The sequence below is a fragment of the Pleurodeles waltl genome, chromosome 5 (genome assembly GCF_031143425.1).
Source record: "Pleurodeles waltl isolate 20211129_DDA chromosome 5, aPleWal1.hap1.20221129, whole genome shotgun sequence".
NCBI lineage: Eukaryota > Metazoa > Chordata > Amphibia > Caudata > Salamandridae > Pleurodeles > Pleurodeles waltl.
Genome location: NC_090444.1, coordinates 1,260,476,281 through 1,260,488,762, shown reverse-complemented (window position 1 = coordinate 1,260,488,762; position 12,482 = coordinate 1,260,476,281).

The following is a 12,482-nucleotide window of genomic DNA, read 5'->3' as shown; positions in this document are numbered from 1 at the left end:
AACCACACACCCATACACAAACCTACATACACAGACGCACACCCATACTACACACATGCACATCTGTACTACACACACCACAGCCAACACACACTTGGCATACACACACCAACCTGCTGACACAACACCAGCAATGTCTAACAAAACTATCCATAACACCACCAATAAACAAAATGACAGCACAACTGCAATTACGCAGACGCTTCGCCAAGCAATGTCATTACCACCTCCACATGACAACACATACTAACAAAAACACGTAACAACAGGAGACAACCAATAAACACAATCACACTACCACACAACGAAGCATACGTCACAACACGCTAACACCACAGACAATGCATATGGCATAGCCATCACCACACACACGGACGCACACACAACAACCTCACAAGGGCACACAACACCACCATTACACATCTCTACACAAACAATACACAATTTTGCTACATACGTGCATGTAACAAACGCAAACATATTTTACAACCATTACAAAGCAATGACAGCGGAACAAATGGCAGGGCCACACCCAGTATGCAGCCCAGGCACAACAGCTGGCACAACCAACACACACACAAACCAAAGCCTACAAACACCAAACTGCCATGTTGAATGAGAGGCAGGACGAGTATGTCAACATTGAATCCAACAACATGTTGGTCCAGATGTATAAACAAATAAAAGCATATAAAAATAGACATATGTACACCTAAAAGACCAATGGCCAGTCCAAACTGTCAAAGGCACAAATGGCATTTTAGAGTGCCCCAACTTGACTCCTGACTGGAAAATGACCTCCACATCATAAGGGCATCAAGGGGACAGGCTGGCACCTCAGGAATTGGGGGGGAGTGGAGATGGGGGGTTGGGTTTTTTGTTTGGGAGGGTGGTCTTTGGGCTTGGGTTTGGGAGGGGGTCCTTGGGCTTGGGCTTGGGTTTCGGAGGAGGGTCCTTGGGACTGGGCTTGGGAGGTATAGGTTTCTTGGCAGGGGAAGGGGCATGAGCACTAGCGGGGGAAGAGGAGGTCTTGGAGGTGGAAGGGCTGGACTTGGGGTGGGATGGAGAATGCTTGGCGACATCACAGGGTGGGAGAGGAGTAGGGAACAAGGAAAACTCCAAGAGGAAATGCTTTTTAGACATATGGGGCGGTCATGTCAAAAGGGTTTGGGAGTGGAGGGAGAGGGAGTGGTTGTAAGATGTGTCAGTGTAGATGTCTTGGGTGCAAATGCGTGTGTAGAATGCTTGTGGGTGCTGGGTGTCTGTTGGGTGGGTGAGTTCGGGCGTTTAGGTGTCTTAGGAGAGGGGAGGAGGTACAGGGATATGCCATGCTGGAAGGGTGACTCTCTGTTGTGGTGGTGTCTGCAGGTATGGTAGATGTGCTGCATATTGGGGGGGTCAGTAGTTGTGGTGAGTGCGGATGTGGTGACTGGGATGATGTTTGCAGGTCTGATACTGTCGTGTGTGTGGGTAGGACTGGTGTGGATTAATGAAATCTGGGGTTGGGGAGAGGGTTTGGGATTAGGAAGAAGTAGGTGGAGGGGGGACAGTAGACAAAGAGAGACTGGCTGCTGTCAGTGTGGAGGCCAAAGCCTGAAAGGATCTCAGGAAGCCAGGAAGGGTCACTGTGAATGCCCTCCAGGAATGCATTGCTCTGTTGGACTTGAGCTGCCAGTTCCTGGATGGCATTCACAATGGTCGACTGACCCACAGAGATGGACCGCAGGAGGTCAATAGCTTCCTCACTGAGGGCAGCAGGGCTGACTGGGGCAGGGGCAGAGGTGCCTGTAGCTAAGTAGATTGGTCACCATTGTAGGGGTGCTGAAGGACCTTGTGATCACCAGGAGGGACACTGTGGCACAACAAGGGGCCCCTGACACTAGCCTCGATGGTGAACTGCCCACCACCTCCACCGGCGCTAGTGGACAGGAAGCACCACCACAGGACCACAACACCAGCACCCTATCCCCTGCAGATGGAGAACCACCCCACAAACGGTCCCTGAGATCCAGGACAAAGACAGAGAACAATGTCAAGACCCCCGCCAAGAAATGAGACAACCCTGAATGTCATCCTTCTGTCCCACTTCGTCACCCTGTCCATCCTTAAACTGCCCTAGCTCCACTTCTTATGCCCCTTTGGACAATGCACCTGTGAGACAAATAACTGGACTCTGCCATGGACATTCCTCCACCATCACCCCTGACCCTTTTACAACCCCCTCCACTAATTTGCACTTAAATAAACACCCTTGAATCACAAAACAACCTGGAGTCAGTCTGTGCTTTCACAAATGTGTAAGTGCAATAACTGAGGAAAATAGCAATGTCCATTGTATTGTCAACATACCTATGTCACACAGCTCTAGTCCATGAGGTAACATAGCAGAGGTCACACAGTGGGACCCACATCTGTGAAATGGAAAGGCAAAGTGACAGGTCAGGGTCCATACACTGGGTGAAAGTGACAGACATATGATAGGTCTAACAATTGTATGAGATGTAGGAGGCAGTGATGTCTTCTTACCTGTGTCTCACTGGAAGTATTGCTGGATCACGTTGTTTCTGTTGTCTATATCCTCTTCTTCTGCCTCATCTTCTTCACTGTCCACAGGCTCCACAGCTGCCACAAGTCCTCCTTCTTGACCTTCCTCCCGCAGAAAAGGCACCTGTCATCGCAAAGCCAAGTTGTGCAGCAAACAGCAGGCCACGATGATCTGGCACACCTTCTTTGGTGAGTAGTAAAGAGAATCACCTGTAATATGGAGGCACCGGATCCTGGCCTTCAGGAGGTCGAAGGTTCTTTCTATAATCCTCCTATTTCACCCATGTGCCTCATTGTAGCGTTCCTCTGCCCTTGTCCTGGGATTTCTCACTGGGGTCAGTAGCCATGACAGGTTGGGGTACCCAGAGTCACCTACAAATGTTGAGGGACAACTGTTAGACACACACTAACCCGTAGGGACAAGCCCAGACCCAGACAACTATTCACACTGTATAGGGTCCTTATCCTCACCTATTAGCCACATACGGTGCCTCTGGTGTTGCCCCATCACATAAGGGATGCTGCTATTTCTCAGTATGGAAGCGTCATGCAGTGAGCCAGGAAACTTGGCATTCACATGGCAGATGTACTGGTCGGCCAAACACACTATCTGCACATTCATTGAATAGTAGCGCTTCCAGTTTCTGTACACCTGTTCACTCCTGCGGGGGTACCAAGGCCACATGTGTCCCATCAATGGCAACTATGATGTTGGGGATATGTCCCAGGTCACCTTTCACTGTGGGCAAATCCTCCACCTGAGGGAAAACGATGTAGCTGCACATGTGTTTCAGCAGGGCAGACAACACTCTGGACAACACGTTTGAGAACATAGGCTGGGACATCCCTGATGCAATGGCCACTGTTGTTTGAAAAGACCCACTTGCCAGGGAATGGAGTACTGACAGGACCTGCACTAGAGGGGGGGTTCCTGTGGGATGGCGGATAGCTGACATCAGGTCTGGCTCCAACTGGGCACACAGTTCCTGGATTGTGGCACGATCAAGTCTGTAGGTGACTATTACATGTCTCTCTTCCATTGTCGACAGGTCCACCAGCGGTCTGTACACCGGAGGATGCCGCCATCTCCTCACCTGCCCCAGCAGACGTGCCCTATGGACGAGAACTGCAAGCACAGAGTCAGCCAACACTGAGGTAGTAAAAAAAGAATTTATTGCACACATTTGTCAATCCGCTATGTGCCTGTCTCTCTGTGTATGCAAGTCCTAGATATCTGTGATGCATTTAAAAATAATGCCATGTGGCCCCCTGAAATGGCTGCTGCCTGACCTGTAATGTGGGACAAGGGGATATAAGGGAACTGCGCTGGCGTTGTACACCGTCGCGGTAGGCGGTCGAAAACCGTGGCGCAATCCTGCAGTGGTTAACAGTGGGCCCTATGGGTCCCAGGAGCCAATGACGATGTACGCCGGCGGTGACGGTACGCACCGCCACGGACGTGACCGCCATTTTCTGTCTGTTCACTCACTTGATACCTGACCTTCGACAGGAGAGGATCTACACTGCAAGTGCTGCTGTGACCTGTGTCTGGAAGCGACGATGGCTCATGTGTCTGGGGAAAGGGCCCCTGCCTTCACTTCGGAGGAGTTGGAGAAGTTAGTGGATGGGGTCCTCCCCAGTACACGCTACTCTACGGTCCTCCAGACAAACAGGTGAGTACACTGTGAGCATGCTGTATGGGCAATGCCTGTTTGGAGTGGTGTGGATGGAAGATACGGGGGGACTGAGGCCTGCATGAGCAGACGGTGAGTGTATGTGCGTCAGGGCAAGGGTGGGAACGTGGGCCAATGACTGTGACGGTCCGGACGGTTAAAGTTTTTCCTTTTCCACTGTACTATTCCTCTAGGTCAGCGCCCACCAGAAGAAGGATATTTGGCGTGCCATCGCCAAGGATATCCGGACCCTGGGGGTCCACCACAGACCGAGCACCCACTGCCGCAAAAGATGGGATGACATTCGCCGCTGGGGCAAGAAAACGGCGGAGGCCCAGCTGGGGATGGGGTGCCCATTGCAGCATGACCCCCCTGATGTTCTGGATCCTGGCAGTGGGGTATCCGGAGTTGGATGGGAGCTTGAGGGCATCACAGCAGCCACAAGGGGGTGAGTACCGTCACATCCATCTGACTCTGCACGCATTAGGAGGTGTCTGGTTGGGGGAGGTGGGCAGTGGGTTACCCTAGGCCAGGGCGAGCTTTGTAGGCAAAGACCCTTTGTGAGTCAGGCTATGTGGCACCCCAACCCCACCAGTGGTAAGAGCCATCTACACCTAGTCAGGCTCCTGTGACTTCCATGTGTGCAGCAATCGGACATAAGCCTTGTACCCCATGTCCCTGTGATTAATTAGGGAACTCTAAGTGCATGGCGTAGTGCAGAGGGCTGCTGTGTCTGTAGTGTCCGCAAACAAAAGCGGTAGTGCATGCACTGAACATGTCTTTCTTCTTTCTTCCCCCCCTTTTTGTGGTCTCCCTGTTCTTGTGTGCATTAGCATCATCAGGCGGAGGAGCAGTGCCACCGGAGCAGGAGGGAGCTGCATCCCACATAGCCCTGGAGGGCGAGACATCGGAGTCTGAAGTCACCAGTGGGACGGAGGGCGACGGGAGCTCCACGGCGGGGACAGGGGCAGAGACCCGGACACCGACTCCTCCTCTGATGGGAGCTCCCTTGCGGTGGCAGGCCCCTCTGTGCCCACCGGATCTACAGGTACAGCCGCCTCCTCCCCTACCAGAACCGCCCTCCCAGCAGCCCCTCAGCATGTGTCCCGTGGGCGCTCACCCAGGAGGGTGGGTATTTCCTTCGCCCCAGGCACCTCAGGCCCTTCCCCAGTCAGCCCTGCTGCCCTCAGTGAGGAGGCCATTGACCTCCTGAGATCCCTCACTGTTGGGCAGACTACCATTCTGAATGCCATCCAGGGTGTAGAGAGGCAGTTGCAACAAAAAAATGCATACCTTGAGGGCATTCATTCTGGCCAGGCAGCCCAACAGCGAGCATTTCAGGCTCTGGCCTCTGCACTGATGGCAGCCATTGTTCCTGTGTCCAGCCTCCCCCCTCCAACTTCCTCCACCCAGACCCAATCCCCTGTACCTCAGCCTATCTCAAGCACACCATCAGACCAGCATGCACACACATTCACACACAAGGGTGGCTCAGGCAAACAGAAGCACCACACATCCCACTGGCACTCACACAAGCATCATACCCATGCACACATACCAACATCCACTGTCTCCACTCTGTCCCCCTCCTCCACGCCTCCCTCCTGCCTCCTCCCTCCCTGTCATGTCTCCACTCACACCTGCATGCACTACATCCTCAGCCACTACCTCCATCACCAGCACACCCATCACCACACACCGCTCATGTGCACTCACCACCCCACTACCATTCCCACATCCCCTGTGTCCTCTATCAGTGTGTTCATGATCCCTCCTTCCAAAGTACACAAACGCAGTCACACACCCACCCAACAGCCATCCACTTCATAGCAGCCTACAGCCCATGCACCTTCACCCAAAGTAACCAAACAAACACCTCCTACAACCACTAACTCTGTCTCCACTCCCAAACCCCCTCCATCTACCCGTCCCAGTGTGTCTAAAAAGCTTTTCCTATCAAATGTTGACCTCTTCCCTACACCTTTCCCCCTCCGTCCCCTAAGGCCCGCCTTTACAGGTCCCAACCCAGCACCTCAGTCACCACATCACCGGGCACAGTGGTGCCAGCAATAGCAGGATTTTGGAGTCCGCCAAGCAAGTGTGCTGCCAGTGTCCCACTGAGCGAGGGCAAGGACATACCACCACCTCCAAAACTGAAAAAGTTGCCCACATCCTGGAGGGAGAAGGCGAAAACACCTGCCATCAAGGGCTAAGGCAAGACAAAAGTTGAAAGTGGCAAGACAGCTGCGCCACCATCCAAGGTGGGGAAGGGCCTCAAAATCAAAGGCAGGTCCACTTCGATGCCAACCCGCACGGCGGACAAGACCGCCACAGGTACCGCCACCTGCACTGCCGCCACAGACACTGCCGCTAGCACCCCAGACACTGAGCCCTTCACCAGCACCGCAGACACTGTGCCCTTCACCAGCACCGATGCCACAGAGCCCGCCGCAAGCACCGTCGCTATTGACCCCGCCGCCAGAAGCCCCGCCAACATCCTGAGCCAGTGGCACCACCGCAGACATGGCTGTCATCCCCAGTGGTCAGTCGTACAAGATTGGTGGTCAGTTTCAGGAGCCTGGGCAGCTTGCATGTTGCACCACTGTCAGTGGAGTGTCACATCCACTACCTCAGTCCTTGGCAGGATGAAGCACTCTGGGCACAAGGCCCCCTCCAGAACCAGTGGAGTATCACATCCACTACCGCAGTCCTTGTCAGGATGAAGCACTCTGGGCACAAAGCCCCCTCCAGAACCAGTGGAGAAAGGCATCCACTACCTCAGTCCTTGGCAGGATGAAGCACTCTGGGCACAAAGCCCCCTCCAGAACCAGTGGAGTATCACATCCACTACCTCAGTCTTTGGCAGAATGAAGCACTCTAGCACAAAGCCCCCTCCAGAACCAGTGGAGTATCACATCCACTACCTCAGTCCTTGGTAGGATGAAGCACTCTGGGCACAATGCCCCCTCCAGAACCAGTGGAGAAAGGCGTCCACTACCTCAGTCCTTGGCAGGATGAAGCACTCTGGGCACCAAGCCCCCTCCAGAACCAGTGGAGTATCACATCCACTACCTTAGTCCTTGGCAGGATGAAGTACTCTGGGCAGCAAACCCCCTCCAGAACTAGTGGACTATCACATCCACTACCTCAGTCCTTGGCAGGATGAGGAACTCTGGGCACAAAGACCCTCCAGAACCAGTGGAGAAAGGCATCCACTACCTCAGTCCTTGGCAGGATGAAGCACTCTGGGCACAAAGCCCCCTTCAGAACCAGTGGAGTGTCACATCCACTACCTCAGTCCTTGGCAGGATGAAGCACTCTGGGCACAAGGCCCCCTCCAGAACCACTGGAGACTGTTATCCACTTGAGAGACTGTGGCTTTGCACTCCTCAGGATAAAGCAGTGGCCAACCTACCCACTGTAGAGACTTGAGAGACTGTGGCTTTGCACTCCCCAGGATAAAGCAGTGGGCAACCCACCCACTGGAGAGACTTGAGAGACTGTGGCTTTGCACTCCCCAGGATAAAGCAGTGGGAAACCCCCCCACTGGAGAGACTTGAGTGACTGTGGCTTTGCACTCCCCAGGATAAAGCAGTGGGCAAACCACCCACTGGAGAGACTTGAGTGACTGTGGCTTTGCACTCCCCAGGATAAAACAGTGGGCAAACCACCCACTGGAGAGACTTGAGAGACTGTGGCTTTGCACTCCCCAGGATGCAGCAGTGGGCAAACCACCCACTGGAGAGACTTGAGAGGCTGTGGCTTTGCACTCCCCAGGATACATCAGTGGGCATGGAGCCCCCTCGTGGAGCTGGCGTCGCGCACTCATCCTGCTGAGATGCCCCCCTTCCCTTCCCCCTGAGGTGCCTGTTTCATTTCGATCTGATGCCCCAGCAGTGTTCTCTCCATTTTGAGTTTGGTATTGAGTGTGGGCCTCACCCATGCATTTTGGTCCCAGTGGTCCACGGACTATGAATGGTGCACTACCCGGGCTTGTATAGTTGGTGTACATAATTGTTTATACTGTATTTAAAGTTTTGACTAATGGATTTTTATTGATTACAATCGTTACAATCATTTCCTTTTGTCATTCCGTTCTTCCAGGGGGAGTTGGGGGGTGTAAATGTAATGTTGCAGCATGTATTTGTGTGTATGTTGTTGTGGGTGAGGGTGAGGGTGGGGGTGTTGCATGTTGCGTGTGTGTGTCACTCTCTTTTCCCTCCCCCATCCCCTGTGTTGTAGGTGCAGTACTCACCGTGGCCGTCGCCGCCGTCTTTCGTGCTCCTGGTAGAGGAGCAGGAATACTATTGCAGGGAGTATTTGGAGTTCTGGCTCCATGGCGTCCTGGTTCCTCGTGGGTTGTGTAGAGCTGAGTGTTTCCCCTTACAAGTCCTGTTTCCGCTGTGTTTTTGTTCACGTTGAATCCGCCCCGGAAAAGGTGGCGGATTGGCCTCTCATAATAGTGTGGGCGGTACATTGTCTTCCGCCTGTCTGTTGGCGGTGACCGCCGCTGTGTTTGTTTGTACCGCCGTGGTGGTCGGAGTGTTAAAGTGGCTGTCTATGTTGGCGGTTTCTGCCATGGTCGTCATTGCATTTTTTTTACCGCTGGCCTGTTGGCGGTCTTACCGCCGCTTTAACACCGACTGCCAGGGTTGTAATGAGGGCCTACATGCACAAAGACTGCAGAGGAGGAGACGTGTCGAAAAAGGAAGGTGTGCATTGGATTTCTGGGTGCTCACAGATGATGTGTTGATTCTTTTCCATGTGGCAAGGGCTTTGCGTCGAATTCCAGCGTGCAGGCTTGAATCCTCTTTGTCGTGCAGGGTCTTTTGACACCCAGGGACAATGCGTGAAAATCCTGGGTGTGCAGGATGAAGTCACAGGTGCTGCGTCGATTCGGTGGGTGATTCATCAGTTTCTGTCACACTGAAGGCGCTGCGTGGATTCCCCCCACAGAAAGTCGGGCTGCACCGTTCTGGATCAGCGATGCGTCGATCTGGTGGTCTGTGCATCGAAGTTCTGGTTGCAATGCTGGCACTGCGTTGATTTTCACTCGGAGAGCTGGGCTGCGTCATTCCGGCTTAGTGAAGCAGTGAGTCTTCCACCACTGGGCAGGCTATGCATCAGTTCGGGCATGCTGTGTGTTGATTTTCACTGCAGAAGGAGTTTCCTTGCAGAGAAGAATACTTTTTGGCCCTGAGACTTCAGGAACAGGAGGCAAGCTCAATCGGAGCCCTTGGAGAGCACTTCTCAACAGAGCCAGAGGCAAGCAAAGAGCAGGGCAACAGCAAGGCAGCAGTTCTTCACAGCAAAGCAGTCCAGGTGAGTCCTTTGGCAGTCAGGCAGCTCCTCTTGGCAGGTTGCAGGATCTGGTTCAGAGTGTCTGTCCCAGGAAGTGTCTGAGTTGGTAGGGTCAGGGACCCAGTTTAAATACCCAAAGATGCCTTTGAAGTGGGAGAGACTTCAGAGATTGGTTTTGAAGTGCACAAGGTCCCCTTTCAGTACAACCCTTTCAGCCAGGGTCCTAGTAGGGAGTTTGGCAGTCCATTGCATTAGGGCAATCCACTGTCCTTTGAAATGTAAGTGTCAGGCCCTCCACTCTTCCAGCCCTGGAAGACCCATTCAGTATGGAGATTGTGTGCAGGTGTGACTGAGCATCCTGTGTTTGTGGTTGTCAGGGTGAAATGCACAAGGGAGCTGTAAACCAGACCAGCCAAGACCTGGATTGGAGACAGGCTGTAAGGCACAGAAGAATTTTAAGCACAGAGTAATGCTCACTTTCTAAAAGTAGCACTTCTAAAATAGTAATATAAAATCCAACTTCACCAGTAAACAGAATGTTGTATTACCATTCTGGCCACACTAAATATGACCTGTTTACCCTTTTCTGATCAGAATCTACCACTCAAACAGTATATGAGAGTAGCCCACGTTAGCCTATGAAAGGAGCAGGCCTCACAGCAGTGGAAAACAAATTTAGGAGTTTTCCACTACCAGGACATATAAAACACATAACTATATGTCCTGCCTTTTACCTACACAGCACCCTGCCCTATGGGTTACCTAGGGCCTACCTTAGGGGTGACTTATATGTAGAAAAAGGGGGAGTTTAAGGCTTAGCAAGTACTTTTAAATGCCAAGTCAAAGTGGCAGTGAAAGTACACACCCAGGCCTTGCAATGGGAGGCCTAAGACATGGTTAAGGGCTACTCATGTGGGTGGCACAATCAGTGCTGCAGGCCCACTAGTAGCATTTAATTTACAGGTCCTGGACACATTTAGTGCACTGCACTAGGGACTTACAAGTAAATTAAATATGCCAAATGGGCATGAGCCAATGTTACCATGTTTTAAGGGAGAGAGTATATGGGGGGTCATTCAGACCCCGGCGGGCGGCGGGAGCCGCCAAATGGCCGCTCCGCGGTCGAAAGACCGCGGAGGCCATTCTGGCTTTCCCGCTGGGCTGGCGGCCGACCGCCAGAAGGCCGCCCGCCAGCCCAGCGGGAAACCCCTCCCCACGAGGAAGCCGGCTCCGAATGGAGCCGGAGGAGTGGGTATGTGCGACGGGTGCAGTGGCACCCGTCGCGTATTTCAGTGTCTGCAACGCAGACACTGAAATACAAAGTGGGGCCCTCTTACGGGGGCCCCTGCAGTGCCAGTGCAGTGGGCACTGCAGGGGCCCCCAGGGGCCCCACGACACCCCTCACTGCCATCCTGTTCCTGCCGGTCGGAGCCGCCAGGAACAGGATGGCGGTGAGGGGGTCGGAATCCCCCATGGCGGCGCAGCAAGCTGCGCCGCCATGGGGGATTCCCAGGGCAGCGGAAAACCGGCGGGAGACCGCCGGTTTTCCTTGTCTGACCGCGGCCAAACCGCCGCGGTCAGAATGCCCTGCGGGGCACCGCCAGCCTGTTGGCGGTGCTCCCGCATCCGTCGGAATGACCCCCATGGACTTTAGCACTGGTTAGCAGTGGTAAAGTGTTCAGAGTCCTAAAACCAGCAAAACAGTGTCAAAAGGTGGAGGGAAGCAGGCAAAAGGTTGGGGGTGACCACCCTAAGGCTGACAGGTCCTACAGAAATCAACACTGATTTGGCCATTACAAGTCAGACACCCAAACAGTTGACATCTATTGTGTAAAATATCAGTCTGTGGTGTAGCCATTTTAATGGTCTGACCTAATCATAGAGCCAGATCAGCAGACACCAAACACATATATATCACACCTGATCATACTGCTAAGTTAATTTACAAAGGCCCACATATCACATAGAACACATCCATACTCAATCACTGAGTGCAGTGTCACAACAGATGTACTTCAGGAACACACATATTACATCATGGTCTACTTACAATGCCACCACACATGCAGTCACACCTGTCAAACTGGGCAACATGCCAACTCCACCCTCACATACCATTCCAGAAATGACAATACCTGTCACAGAGCCCAGACAACACACATCTCAGACAGTAAATGTCAGGATGCATTAGGCACATATGGCCCAACGCCACTGCCTGTACATCACTTACACATCCCACTAATACATATGCCAGCCTGAGGAGACTAAATGCAACATTAGATTCACATCTACATGACATGTGACATGCAATAGGCCGACCTCTCCTAATCTGCCACTTAAGCTTGGCCAAGGTAAGTAGAAATGGTCCAGCCCTTTCGATGTGCCCACAACTTACCATTAGGACATTATGTAGGCAGTAACTCTGCAATGTTTCATACCAATTGCTAGGGCATTGTCATACATCCCATATACATATGATAGTGACATATACAAGGTCTGTCAAGGCATTTACCACCTCTAGTAATATTCCATTGGTTTAAAGTTAACATCCCCACAAGTATTGCACCTGGGAATGCATGATGTCTGCAACCAGACCTCATCAATTGTACATGTATCAATATCCCAGTTTGCCTAACTTCACATACCCTTCAGTCAGCAGATCACCTATATATGGCAATGCAAGTATCAAATCAATAATCCAGTTTCATGAAGGCCATATCTGTTGTGGAACTGTAAAGGCAGCCCCACATTCAGTCAATACCACTAGCAGTCCATGATGTATTTAGTCCCTGTGATAAAAACTCCGGCTCTGGCTAAAAGTCTGTTTATAAGATTTAGGTTAGGCTCCCTCCCCATAAGCGCATTCACCAGTAGGTAGAATGAGGGCACCGCCTCAAGCTTATGTCCAGCCCGTGGCCTGGTGAATGAGACTGAAGCTCATGTTTTATTTGCATGCCCAGAGTA